This window comes from Lissotriton vulgaris, chromosome 5 (genome assembly GCF_964263255.1).
Source record: "Lissotriton vulgaris chromosome 5, aLisVul1.2, whole genome shotgun sequence".
Taxonomy (NCBI): Eukaryota; Metazoa; Chordata; class Amphibia; order Caudata; family Salamandridae; genus Lissotriton; species Lissotriton vulgaris.
The window spans coordinates 821,238,880-821,250,915 of NC_141693.1; the positions used below are offsets into that span (position 1 = coordinate 821,238,880).

The 12,036-nt window shown below is 48.9% G+C and overlaps 1 protein-coding gene across 3 annotated transcripts in view; it reads left to right on the top strand.

Annotated features, from left to right (window-relative positions):
- The window catches only part of LOC147711647 (WASH complex subunit 2-like), a 735,247-nt gene that overhangs the window by 663,889 nt on the left and 59,322 nt on the right, over positions 1 to 12,036 (top strand). The gene's annotated exons all lie outside the window — the stretch shown is intronic.

A 12,036-nucleotide genomic window follows, 5' to 3' on the forward strand; every position in this document is an offset into this window, starting at 1 on the left:
GGCCTCCAATGATCTCTTTGTGCGTCGTCTGAAGGATTTTAAAGGGAGGGCTCAGCGGAACAATGTTCGTATCATCGGGGTCCCGGAGAAGGCAGAAGATTCTGCAGCTGACCTCTTCGTCGAAAATCTGGTAGTCAACCATCTTGCACCCAAGGGACTGAGTACATTTTTCACGGTTGAGCGGGCTCATAGAGTTCCGGTTGGTAAGCTAAAGGTGGGTGCTCCACCACGACCTATGATCGCAAGGATTTTCAATTTCCGGGGGGTTTCCTGTTGGGGTGTGTGTTTGTTTTTCTGCAAGGCAATATATTGTTAGACCTTCTGATCGAAGTGCTGGATTCTTGTTGGGGTTGGAACTTCTTTCACTTTCGGATGAGGGGTAGGGGGCTGAAACTGATGAGTTGGAATGTGAATGGGTTGGGGGATAGGATTAAACGTGGGGTAGTTCTGCAATTATTGAAACGTCTCTCCCCAGATGTGGTCCTTTTTCAGGAGACGCACTTGATAGGTAATACTTGTCATGCCATGAACAGGAAGGGGTATCGTCTGGTCGCCCATGCCGGGTTCTCCTCCGGCTCAAGGAGGGTTAGTATTCTAATTAAGGCTTCTCTCCCACTGGAGATCGATGCTACGGTCCTCGATGACAGGGGGGGCTATGTCGCTCTAACAGGTAGGTGAGGGCCGGACTCTTTCCCTGGTTTCTGTCTATGTCCCCCCTGGCCTACAGTCAACTACTTTTGCGGACTTGGGGCGGGTGGTCCTTGCTCTCCCCGAGGGATCATTGCTATTAGGTGGTGATTTTAACGCTGTGGTTTCTGGTATGGCTGATCGACATCCACCCAGGGATCTTAACACCTTAGCTGTGTGTAAACATTTCTCCCCAGTGCTGCGCTGTCCATTAGAACTAGTGCTGAATGGACGTTCAATGGTCGTGCGCAGCACTGGGGAGGTAGCGCTGCTGACGACCATTGGCCGTCAGCAGCACTTAAGGGGTTAAGGGGACGCAGAACTGGCTTCAGGATTTCATTGATACTCTGGGCTTGGTGGATTGCTGGAGATTGTTGCATCCCGCTCAGCGGCAGTACACTTTTCACTCGGCCTTCATGGTAGTCTCTCTAGAATTGATTTTGGTGCCGGCTGCACAGGCGCTTTCTGTTACTGAGGTTAAGCATCTGGCTCGGGGGATCTATGATCATTCTCCACTATGGCTTCGTATGGAGTCCAATTCTGGGACAGATGGTCGGGTAGCCCCGATCAACCCCTGGTACCTCCGGAACCCTAAAACTCATGCGGACCTGGTAAAATCTCTTGACCAATATTTTCTTGAAAATGAGGGTTCAGTTTCGTCTGCGGTGTCACTCTGGAAGGCTTTCAAGACCGTCCTTAGGGGCCAGGCCCTGTCGTTAATCGCAGACGTTAAGAAACAGAGGGATGAGGAGGTGGTTAAGATCGAAGCGGAGATAGCGGACCTTGAGCTCGGCCTGGAGCGGGAGGTTACCCGTGTCAAGACGCATGTTTTGTGACTTAAACAGTTGGAATATAGGGCGTTAGTTACTGATGCGGCTAAGGCCATGAGTAGAGAGCAACAGGGACGGCTATATGATGTGGGAGATAAAGCAGGCAAACTGATAGCGTGGCTGGATAAGAAGGATAGGGCCAGTCGTGTGGTGCCTGTGATCGAGACGGCGAGCGGTGGTCGCGTTACTGACCCTGAGGAGATTGTTCAGTGCTTTGCGGATCATTTTCAGTCAGTGTACTCTTCTGTGTCGGAGAGGCCGGAGGATTCACATCTATTGTTGCGTAATATTGCTCTACCGCATCTTTCTGATCTGGATAGGGAACAAATGGATGCTCCAATAACCGCAGACAAGGTGGCTCTTGCGATTCGCTCCCTGCGTTCGGGAAAAGCTATGGGTCCCAACGGCCTGCCTATTGAACTTTACAAGTTGCGGCCTGACAAGATAGCACCCTAATTAAGAGATATGTTTTTGGAGTCTCATGAGTGTGGTTCTCTCCCTAGTGATCACCTTCGAGGGACCATTGTGGTGATCCATAAGGAGGGGAAACCGAGGGATAGGTGCAACATCATATAGGCCGATTTCTCTTTTGAACGCCAAACCTAAGATCCTCGCAAAATTGCTGGCTAACCGTTTGATCACCGTTATCAGTGAGTTGATACATCCGGATCAATCCGGTTTCATCCCGCATAGAAATACTGCCCTGAATCTTAGGCGTCTGCACTGCGTTCTCGCGAGAGCTGCGACGTTGCGTGAGCCTGCCGTCTTGGCGTCGTTGGATGCCGCGATGGCTTTTGATACCGTGGAATGGCCATACTTATGGGCTGCGTTGGCTAAATTTGCGTTTGGACCCGGTTTTATTGGCTGGGTGCGGCTTCTCTACGAGGACCCCCTTGCGCAAATAGTTGTGAATGGTCGTGTTTCTATTCCATTTAGTCTTGGGAGAGGCACTCGTCAGGGTTGTCCCTTGTCTCTGCTACTGTTTGCCCTAGCCCTAGAGCCCCTCGCTGCATGGATCCGATGGGAACCCTGGATGTAGGGCATTCAATGGTCTCCTGATTTTGAATATCACATCTCGCTCTACGCAGGTGATATCTTACTGTATTTGACCTCACCCCGGAAGTCATTGATGGTTTTGTGCGATGTCTTGGCCTCCTTCGGTAGGAACCCGGGCTTGATTATTAATTGGGCGAAATCCTGCTTATACGTTCTTTCTGGTGACGTCCCTCTTCTTCCACGTACCTGCCCTATTCAGGTGACTCTGATGGGGTTTAAATACCTTGGTATCTATATCTCATTGGATCCTGTGGCCCGGTATGAACAGAACCTTCTCCCACCCCTGGCTAGATTGAAACAGGACGTCGTGGGTTGGCGTAAACATCCGCTTTCACCGCTCGGTCGTGCAGCCCTATTCAAAATGATGTCTCTGCCTCGTTTTCTGTATGCTCTCCAGAACACTCTTGATATAGTTCCCGCTAGCTATTTTCGTGCTGTTGAAGACCTTCAGAGGAAGTTGATATGGGACAGTAGGCCTCGTACTGCTCTTGCCAAATTGACGCTCCCGTGGTATGACGGGGGTATTGCTCTCCCCGACATCAAACGTTATTATTGGGCTTCTCAATTGGGGGCCATTATTCATGTTATGTATGGTCCTGAATTGAATCCTGCTTTTGCTATGGATAGATGGCTGTTGCCCGGGGGTAATCATTATTATTAGGCGCTGTACTCAAAATCGGTGGCCAAGACTCTGTCGGGGCCTACGAGGACGGCAGTGCATACGTGGCAGGACGCTCATAGTTCCTTGGGGTGGAAAGATCGCTTGACTCTAGAGACCCCGCTTTTCAGTTCGGACAAGCTTGGGAAGCTGTGGAAGACCAAGGGGTTCGATAAGTGGGACCTCATCAGTATCAGTAAGGTGGGTGACCTCTGGGTTAAGGGCCAGGTGAAATCGTTTGAGATGTTAAAGACGGAGTTTGAATTGGGTGACATAGAGAACTTCCGCTATGTTCAGGTTCGCCATGCCTTAATGTCGGTTTTCCCTTTGGGTGAGGTAATTCCGGAATCGTCCCCGCTTGAAGATAGTGCTGTCAGATACATGGCCATCCAACAGTCTATCTCCCTTGTTTACAAGAAATTAATTATTAATAGGTCAGACCTCCTGTTACATCTTAGGGACTTGTGGACCCGTGACGGCCTTGAATTGGATGATGAGGACTGGCAGTCTGCGATCTCTTCTCCCAAGGAGGTCGCGATTCCAGCTCGACTCCGACTGGTACAACTTAAAATCCTCCACAGGATTTACGTCACGGGCCCCCGTTTGGTCCGAATGGGCTTTTCTGAGGAGGGATTATGCAAGCAAGGGTGTGGGCAGGTTGCGACTTTTCTCCATATTATTTGGGAATGTCGTGAGATTGCTGCTTTTTGGAGCGGGGTCCATGAGATTATGAAGGAAGTGACGGGTATTACTCTCTTGCCCGGAGGCCAGACGCTGCTTGTTGAACGTTTGGGAACCCACGGATTATAATGTAGCTCAGACTCAGTGGGCATCCCTGGGGGCCATGATTGCCAAGCGAGATATTGCTCAGTTGTGGGGGCCCCAGAGGCCTCCTACAGTGGAAGTATGGAAGGAAAACATGGATTGGTGTATGTTCAGGGAAAAGACCGTGTATCTGGCCCAGGGCCGTCCCCGTAAGTGGTGTAGAGTGTGGAGACCTTGGAATAGTTATCGTGGAGACATATGTACACCGCCTGCAGTAGATAACATTGATGTTCCACCTTCCCCCTGACCCATGCATTTTGACCACTTTATTGTATCCTTATTTAGTTTGGCCCCTGTCCCCGCCCCCCTCCCCTTTCTTTATGTCGATTGCTGCTCATTGTATTTTCTTTCCTTCCTTTATTGAACTGGCACTTTGTATAACATGTTTCATGCCTTGCTTGTTTATATTTTAATAAAAAGAAACAACAAAAAAACAACAACAAAAAAAATAGTGAAGGGACTATCCATAAATTCAAATTCTTCCTTATTCAGACAAAGAGACGGATATCCCGAAGCAAGAGATGTGAATCTTCCTCTGGCCGATCCGAAACCGAGGCATAAATCGTTTGGAAATGTTGTGCGAAGCTGTCCACAACACTCTGTGGGTCTGTGAGCACCTCTCCATCATCTGTAAGGAGCTCCGGGACCACGCGCCCTGCTCGCTCGTTTTTGTCAAGCCATGCGATTAGTTTCCCTGCCTTATCCCCAAGATCGTATAATCTTCCCTTCTGTTCCCTATCAAGAGCTCTGGCTCTGACAGTGACCAACGAGTTGTATTCATGTTGCTTTAAGCTCAAAACGTGTAAGCCCGCCCATGTCACCTCCTTCCCCAATTCCTCCTCCAGTCTACGAATCTCGGACTCTGCATCGACAATTTCTTTGTTCTTTTCCTTTTTAGTTCCGGCTATTACCACCAAAGCATGGCCCCTAACAACCGTTTTAAAGGCTTCCCAAAGGGACACCATAGAGGTCACCAGTCCTTCGTTCTCTACAAAATAGTTATCTATAGCCTTCACAAGGTCTTCACGTGTCTTGAGATTTCGGAAATCCATGGGTTGATAGGGTAATTCTACCTGCCGAATATGGTGTGATCCGAAATCTAAGCCAGAGTGGAGAGTGGTCAGAGATGCCCCTTGCTAAATGAACCACCACACAGATATAGGTCATCTGATCTGCAGGAACAAGACAATAATCTAACTGGGAAAGACTACTATGTACCCCGGAGTGGAAGGTGTATTGCCTGTCATCTGGATGAAATGCTCTCCAACTATCAACCAAACCCATCGCATCCATAAATTCAGGCAACCATCTTTGGGCAGGCCTTATATCTCGTGGGGGATATCTATCCAATAATCCAGAGACCACAGTGTTGAAGTCACCACTCATGATCAAAACTCCTCTCGGCAGCTCAAGCAAAAGTTTACCCAAATCACAAAAGGTAGCAGATTGTAGACCAGGGGGGACATATACCGATAGGAGGGTCAAAACCTGTCCCTCCCATCTACCTGAGATCCCAACATATCGTCCCCTATCATCTGTCCATGTGGAATCCATCACTAAGGGAAGTGTCTTCCGAATCAGGATTCCCGTCCCCCTAGATCCAGATGTAAACCCAGCATGAGCAATCAATTTATATCCCATTCTATGCATAGCCATGCATGAGTTGCCGACTAAATGCATTTCTTGAAGTAAGACAACATCTGGTGCATGGTGCCTCAAATATTGAAGGACTACGCTGCGTTTAATCTTGTCCCCCAAACCATTTACATTCCAACTTATAACCTTAAGTTCACTACTCCCCATCATCATAGGAAAAAGCAAAATGTTCATTCGGTGTCAATCGCATACTAATCAAAATCAATACACTGATGCCATCAACAATACAACACCTAACTGAAATGAAACCAAGGACTAATAATGTGTCATACATTACCACAGAATACTCTTCAACCCCCACAGCATCCCTGCATTTTGCTTACGCGCATCCCCAACTAGCAGTGTGCTATCGCCCCCAACAATCAAATACAAATCTACAACTAAATAGAGGTAGAAAACCGAGGGAGGGCCTATACTCGCCCGCCACCTCACCCCCCTCCCAACTCCATCCCCTCTGCTCCACTTTCAGATCAATATATTCAACACTTATTTGAGCATTGCGAATCAATGAAGAATTATTTACGTACCTCTTTTTTTGCCATCCCCCCGAATTGCACTCTTTTACTATTGAAGCCTAATACATTTGTTACGCATTATTCCTGATCTCCCATCTCTCCCCGGTCCTGGCCCTCCCTTTCAGAGGCTCTCACGCTGTCCAACCAGTCTGTCGCCACCTCAGGATTGTCAAAAAAACAGGTCTTTCCGTTCAACTCAACTCTGAGCCGGGCCGGGAATATCATTGCATATTTTAGCCCCTTATCCCTCAGTCTTTTCTTCACGGAAAGGAAACTTTGCCGTTGTCTTTGTACCAACTGGGTAGAGTCTGGAAAAAAGAAAAGGGTCGCATTCTCATACTTCAATGGGGGACCATTCCGTGCGGCCTGCAAAATCACATCTCTGTCTCGGAAATTCAGAACTCGCGCAATCATAGGGCGAGGGGGTGCTCCAGGTCTCGGCCTTCCCCCCGGGCTCTATGTGCCCGCTCCACCGTGAACAAGTTACTAAGACCTTTAGGAGTGAGATGTTTAAGAACAAGATTTTCAATAAACAGATCCGGTGTTTGGCCCTCAGATTTCTCGGGAATCCCAAGAATATGGATGTTATTGCGTCAAACTCTTCCTTCATACTCGTCTAGCTTATGATCCATGAGAGTGCTCGATTTTTTGAGGTTCTGCACCTCCTGTTGCAACTGGCTGACATCCTCCATTAGGCCGTTAGTTTTGAGTTCAAGTGACTTGACTTTCTCATTAGTTTTTGAGAGGTCCGTGCGGATTAACCCCATCTCAGTGGTGACGGTGTCTAATTTGGCGTCGAGAGCTTCCATCTTCTGACCCAAAGATGCTTGCACACCATTGATAGCTGCCATAAGATCCGTTAATGTAGGTTCAGCTGGATCCGTTGGCACCTCTTCTCTCATTAATGGCGTCTTTTTGATCTCCCCTGGGGACCCCTTGGGGATAGTGTAGCGATCCAGTTCATTAACTTGGATTGTCTTGGACCCCTTGGAGGATCTCGATGAGGGCTTATCCGAATCTGGTCGTGCTGCCATGTTGTCACCCCCTACGGAATCCAGTCAGAATGAAAATATGACCAACATGGGGTCCTCCACCCCTTTGTTTCCTGAACGTCCACCGATGACAACACTCAAGATTGTCTCCACCTCTCACCGGTTAGGTCCCTTCAAGTCCTACAGACCGGACCTCTTCTCCATGGAGTGAAAGGGCACTCTAGCAACAACAGGGGTGCAAAGGGGAGCACAACTTCAAATAGAATAATTCAATGAGGTGCCGCACCGTAGGACACAAACAGGGGACCAGGCTCTCCGGTATGCAATTCTCCCGTCCTCCTCCATTCAATTAACACCAAGCATGCTGTCCAGTTCCCCACGTTTCCCAGAGAAACATCTCCACAGCCAGTACTTCAATATTGCCCAGGCCAGCAGAGCAGTTGCCACAAGTACCGCTTACAATGCAGTTGCAGTCATTCCACAGCGTGCCAGAGCAACAAAAATAACCTGGTCCACGGCGGACGGCCCATGAATGGTTCAAAGACACAGAGCAGTAAACCCCTATCACTCCAAGCAGACGCCCCAAGTACCGGAGTGGAAGACCGCGACCAGTGAGCCTGCAACACGCTTACCGATAATCAGTTCCCAGACATCCGATCAGCTGCCTTTCACCGTCTCCCCCGGGGTCCCAGGGTTATGACACAATCTTCACAGGAGCCCGATCACAGCACCTGTGAGCCCTCGCAGTGCCATCCCAAACACAGCAGTCACCATATGGCCATATAAGCAGCCTCCATTTAGCACTCGAGGGGGGGTGGGGTCACCCTCATCGCCAGCATCTTTTGCCGTTCCGGTCCCTCCGCATACCCCACCAGGCAGGAAACTCGGCAGGTGGTCGATAGTGGTGCTGCAGTCTCTCTGTAATATCAGGCAAAGAAGGTTCTTATCCCGCGCTCCACCTCCGTCCGCCGGGCAATCTCTGTAGCGGCAGTAAAGTACAGTCCAAGGAAAGGGGGTCTGCTGGTACACACTTTGAGGCGGGCGACGATTCTTTTTTCTCCGGATATCACACAATGTAACACCATCCGCAAGTCCGGGGGCGTCAGCTCCAGTAGCTATGCCCTAACTGGCGGACACAAATTCCGGGCCGGAACGGTACCTCTCGCAGCCCCGCTGTTGTTCCCCTCGATGCCGGCCTCCACCTTCACACGAGGCCCCGGCTTCCAGCCTGGACTAGGCCCCGGCTTCCAGCCTGGACTAGGCCCCGGCTTCCAGCCTGGACTAGACTAGGCCCCGGCTTCCAGCCTGGACTAGGCCCCGGCTTCCAGCCTGGACTAGGCCCCGGCTTCCAGCCTGGACTAGGCCCCGGCTTCCAGCCTGGACTAGGCCCCGGCTTCCAGCCTGGACTAGGCCCCGGCTTCCAGCCTGGACTAGGCCCCAGCTTCCAGCCTGGACTAGGCCCCAGCTTCCAGCCCGGACTAGGCCCCGATCTTCCGAGCAAGATATCTGAGTTCCGGACTCCCAGACGAATGGGGAGAGCGGGTAGATGCGTCGCTCACCAGTGCTGAGGAGAGGGTAGCAATTGTTGACAGGATAAGTGACAGGATACTTATTTTAGGAGCGGGGATAGGCGGACCCGAGGCTTCACACGACCATCTTGGTCGCTGGCTAGGCTCCTCCCCCGGCCTCGTCAATTCTTAAGGGGCCCATACGAACGAGAAAGTGAGGGGAAGGGAGCCATTAAACCAAATCTGGTGCTCTCAGGCTGTATAGGAACTTCAACCACTGCATAAAGACGATATGCTTCTGGACCCGCAGCAGCTCTATAACAATGAAAGGTATTGTCATTTGCAACCCATGAATAAAAAAACTTGAAGCGGTATTCTGTATCTGCTTCAACAACAAAAATTATAAGAGGCCCCAAATTGGGGACCCGATTTTGTAACAAATGCTGTATAACCGTTGAGCTGCAATGTGCCGGAATCGTAAATGGTTGAGCCATATCGAAAAGTATGTAAGGGAACTGTCGGTAGTACAAAAACGGGTCAAAAGCCTTTTTAAAAAATTCAAGCTTGAATAACTTTCAGCAATAGGTGTATCCTATCAGCCGAGGAGGCAAAGCCCTCACACCACGGATGTCTCCAGAAACTGGTGGTAGGGTATTGTGGACCGACAAGAGTCGGTGGTATTGTGTATAGGGAAAGACGCCCAACAGGTATATCCACTAAGTATCTATTGGTCTGTCTATTTAGGTACGGTGCTACCGGTTGGGGGGAACCACCTACCTCCCCAAATTCTGCTGCCTAAGCTGCAACTCTAGAGCTTCAATTCCCTAGCACATGTTCAAATTGAATCGTAGAGAAAAATGACAGCAGGAGCAGTAATATGTCAATGCAAATATATACACAAGTCACAGTTGAATATTGATTCTTTTATTTTCTCTTGATGCCTCTTCAGATTTGTAAGCCAGATCGAAAGCCAAAGCAAACACGTGTTTCGTTGCTTCTGTTTTGTATACACTTGCAACTTTTTCAAGGCTTAACTGTCTTTAAATCCAGCACAAGCACTAGAGGCATTCCATGAATCAGTACCAGACCAAACATTGGCGGCGCCTGGTTGCAAGGATTCTGCAGAGTCCCAGAACTATGCGTGGGATCAAGGAACCTTAGTGGACAGCGACTGAGTCATCCTATTACTCGAGTATCCATGAGCCCAGGGACCAACTAGCTATAGTGTCTCACTTGCCCTCCTACTCATTCACAGAGAAACAAGTGGTTAGACACCCCAGAACAAAACACTCCCGACCCTCTCAGGAATCGAAGTCACAGGATACACCCTTTCGCTCTTATTCTCGTATTATTTATTTATTTATTTAAAATATTTATAGAGCGCGGCTGTCACCTGGCAGGTATCCTGGCGCTGGTAGCTACTCCTGGGTTTTTAGACGGGGGGGTTGAACTATGGCTGGCGGGCTTAGAGGGGTGGAGGAAAGAGCCATGTTTTGATTCGTTTCCTGAAGGGTAGGAGATGAGGGATTTGGCGAATATCGGCAGGCAGACTGTTCCACAGCTTGGCTGCAGCTACTCTGAACGATCTTCCCCCAGTCCTGGCCTTCTTACATCTGGGTACTTTCACAAGGCAGGCGGTTGTAGACCTAAGTGTTCTGGAGGGGATGTACCACGAGAACAGACGTTGAAGAGGTCTGGGTCCTGCACCGTGTAGTGCCTTAAAGACCAAGCAAAGGGCTTTGAAGGCAATGCGTTGCTTCAGAGGCAGCCAGTGCAGCTCGGCCAAGGCAGCGGTGGCCGAGGATCTCCTGGTCCAGCCAAGAGCCAGTTTGGCTGCTGCCGACTGAACTCGTTGGAGTCTGTCCAGCAGTGTCGCAGGGGATTCAAACAGAAGGGCATTACAGTAGTCAAGGCGACTAAGAATAGTGCACCTGACTATCAATGCTCGGGCAGAAGGTGGTAGTAGAGGCAGGACTTTGCGCAGTGAGCGCATAAGGGCTGAGCAGGTGGCGACTGTTCTTGAGACCTGCGTTTCCATGCTCAGTTGGTGATTTAGCATGACGCCCAAATTGCGAACACTGGTAACAGGTGGCGGGTTGTTAGAGTTTTCCGGGGGCCAGAACTCAGCAGGCAGAGGGCGGGTATGCGGCTCGCGGGACAGAACAGAACCTCGGTTTTTGAAGAGTTGAACTGGAGGGAGTTCCGGTGCAACCAGCCTGCGGTGTCTCTTAGACAGTTATGGAAGGCTTCTAAAGAGATGGAGTCTTCGCCCTCCCAAGAGAACCAAGAGTACCAATCCACAATAAGATTAGACAGAGACACGAGGAGAGTTTAAAATGTTTATTTTAACTAACGTGCCCTAGTATGCAGTGTACACGCCACAACAAGTAGAAAAATGCCTAGCACAAATACAGTTAGCATAGAAAGTAGTCCGTAAATCATAAAAGGTGCTTTCATTGTATAAGACAGTGGGGCCTAACCCCCCTCCCATGATTATATATCAGAAGATCTCTGGTGTTTAGCAGGAGACCCTGTACCTTAGTCTATAGCTGGAAGATATGCATCACAGGTGACGTCATGCTCCCTTCTCTGGAAAGGTCCCTCTCCAACTGTTTGTTGGCCACCCATGTATACTTATATGACCAAAGTACATGTTCCCAAACAATAGCTGCATCTGCATGATTTGTCTAGGTGCTAGGGCCTGACCAGGCCAGAATAACACGGGCATTGTTGTTTGTACTTGTCTGCAGCGTTCAGACTAAATCCCAACAAAGAACAGAACGTAAAAACAACAGCAGGTTTCTGTGTGAAAGTTGCAGTGTGGCACAAAGCAAAATATGTTTGTATAGTAATGTGTGCAAAGTAGAAGATAATCTACCACTGGCTTATGCTAACATAGGGGAAATGACAAAGGCCTCCAGAACCACGTGACAATGACATGTTGTTATTTTGTATTTTGCCATTAATTGTATAAATTTGAGCTATTGGGCGGTAGGCAGACTTCATATGTACCATCCATCTTTGCTCCAGAGTTAATATTTTTAGTAGTAAAAAAAATTAGCACTTTATTATAGTGGTTTCATCTTTTTATTCGTATTACTTTCCCTTGCTCGGAAATATTACGGGAAACATGCATTTTAAAAAGGGCATACCTCTATATGTATTGTAATGTGTGCTTATGCTTGTAAAGCTTAATTTAATACAAATAAAGGAAATGTATTGTAGTGACATGCTTTGTTTTCCATGCACTGTAAATTACTGTGTTGTAGTTGTTTGTTTTGCTGTGATTTGTAGTCCCAGTGGCCGTGG